We start from the raw sequence: 2,568 nt of genomic DNA on the forward strand, positions 1-2,568 counted from the left end.
CAGAGGTGAATTGTCATTCATTTTGGAGCTTTTGTTTGCTCAAAAATGAGATGCCTTTTGCCTAATGGAGAACTCCTAATAGTGTTGTTTTTCCTAAATTATCATATTAACCACAGATAATTAACAAGCGTATCCTTAATGCCGTGGGATACTGACAAACCCGCTGAACACATCTTGTTCCCTATAAATCATCCAGCCGTCCTTCAAGGCAGCTGTTTACTCTGGCTTCAGGGAGGAACAACAATGAAGCACTCTAAATTTGGTTGCCAGTGAGAATCAAGTCAGCTGCATTTCGGCTCCTCATCATCATCGCTCTGTGTTAAGGTGCCGTTCCTCGTTCTATTTATAATGGTGAGAGCTGGAGACAGCCCAAATGTCCAGCAATGAGGGAATCGCTTGGCAAAACCAATTAAGAGGGATACATTTAATGAGCAATATGCATTTATACCTAAATGACAAGACTCAAAACAGAGTCATTAAACAGGAAACACTCACTTCTAAATCGTGTTAAGTGGGGGAAATAGTGCAAAATACTATGTCCGCAATGATTATGACTGTATTAAAAAGGTAAATAATTATTGACTCATAACGGATGATAACTTCAGGAAATAACATGCTGTGTTTGAGGCTTGCTACCCTGAAATGGAATGGGTTTGTCAGAAACCAAATAAAAATCTGCTGCTGGCAGGAGACCAGATTGGTTCTGCCTCCAGCCATCAGTGCCAGGTTCCGGATTGCTGAGAGGAGCAGCCATCTCCCTCCCTCAGTGTCCCCTCCATCATTTTAGTCTCCTCTCTGAAATGCCCTTTTATGTGTTGTCCTCAAGGCATCTGAATGCATGGTGCTTAGGGTGGCAATGAGTGGAGGCATCCGTCACACCTCACTGTTCATGGCATAAAGCTCCTCCATGCGAGAAGGACCTTATTTTCTGCAGAAGTGGATCGAGTTCTCCTTGGCCAGACTCCTTTCCAAGGAGCTCTGATGCAGGCTAGAGCTGCCCAACTCTGGGACCCAGTGGAGGCCTCACCCTGAAGTCTGGATTCAGGTGGTGCAGAGAATTGGGGAGTGCGGGGAAGGGAGAAAACGATCTGATTTATGCCCCCTCAAATCCTCAGAAAGGCACAGGCTGGGCCTGGCCACACAGTGAAGGGGAAGGAGGCCCTTTAATGTCTCTGAACTGAATGAGGCAACTTATCCAAATACTCAAGAACTCAGTGTCTGCCGAAGCCTTCACTGGAACATTTATTTCAAGAATGTTTTTCCCTTAGTCCCCAAGAAAAGGAGAGAGGGCAGTGCAAGATGGTAAGAAAAGGTAGGGGAAGCTGTGCTCTGGGGTAAAATCAGGATGCTGACTGGCAGAGGATCAGAAAGTAGCCATTTTAGAGCCTCTTCTTATTCTTTTCCTATAGCCCAAGCAGGCCTTAAATTTGCAGTTCTCCTGCCTCAGCCTTTCAAGGGTGTGATAGTTAATATTGACTTGCCAAGTTGCAAGATCCAGAATCACTATGAAAACACACCTGGGGTATGTCTGGGAGGAGTTTAGACATCAGATTGACTGTGGGAGGCATCATTCCCTAGGCTGGGGTCTCTGACTGCATAGAAAGAACAAAGATGGCTGAGCACAGGAACCCATTATTTGCTGGCTCCTGACTATAAATACAATGTGACTAACTCCTGTTACCACTATTTTCCTGTCATGGCAGACTGTATTTTGTTTGTTTGTTTGTTTGTTTGGTGCAGTGAACTTTATTGATGGTATTCAAGAGAGTAGGGAGGGCTCCCTAGCCCCTTCCTGTTATTATGGGGGTCTGGGGTGGAAATTGTGAGGGAGGTGCTCAGTGTTGGGGGCCGAGTTGGGATAGGGACTCCTCAGCAACTGAGGGCCTCTCTCTTGCTCTCAGTGTCCTTGCTGGGGTGGGTGGTCCAGGATTTCTTACTCCTTAGAGGCCATGTAGGCCATGAGGTCCACCACCCTGTTGCTGTAGTCGTATTCATTGTCATACCAGGAAATAAGCTTGACAAAGTTGTAATTGAGAGCAATGCCAGCCCCGGCATCGAAGGTGGAAGAGTGGGAGTTGCTGTTGAAGTTGCAAGAGACAACCTGGTCCTCAGTGTAGCCCAGGATGCCCTTCAGTGGGCCCTCAGATGCCTGCTTCACCACCTTCTTGATGTCGTCATACTTGGCAGGTTTCTCCAGGTGGCATGTCAGAACCACGACGGACATATTGTGGGTAGGAACATAGAAGACCATGCCAGTAAGCTTCCCGTTCAGCTCTGGAATGACCTTGCCCACAGCCTTGGCAGCACCAGTAAATGCAGGGATGGTGTTCTGGGCAGCCCCACGGCCATCATGCCACAGCTTTCTAGAGGGGCCATCCACAGTCTTCTGAGTGGCAGTGATGGTCATGAGCCCTTCCACGATGCCAAAGTTGTCATGGATGACCTTGGCCAGGGTAGCTGTCTTAGTCAGGGTTTCTATTCCTGCACAAACATCATGACCAAGAAGCAGTTGGGGAGGAAAGGGTTTATTTGGCTTACATTTCCACATTGCTGTTCATCACTGAAGAA

General features: G+C 47.3%; 1 pseudogene across 1 annotated transcript in view; it reads right to left on the reverse strand.

Moving 5' to 3' along the window:
* Positions 1-1,728: 1,728 nt before the first annotated feature.
* Positions 1,729-2,568, reverse strand: part of LOC110316763 — a 1,493-nt pseudogene continuing 653 nt past the window's right edge. Inside the window, exon 2 of the transcript XR_002380285.1 lies at positions 1,729-2,533. The product of XR_002380285.1 is annotated as a glyceraldehyde-3-phosphate dehydrogenase pseudogene (transcript). The remainder of the gene's footprint in view (positions 2,534-2,568) is intronic.

Source organism: Mus pahari, chromosome 2 (assembly GCF_900095145.1).
Source record: "Mus pahari chromosome 2, PAHARI_EIJ_v1.1, whole genome shotgun sequence".
Classification (NCBI taxonomy): domain Eukaryota; kingdom Metazoa; phylum Chordata; class Mammalia; order Rodentia; family Muridae; genus Mus; species Mus pahari.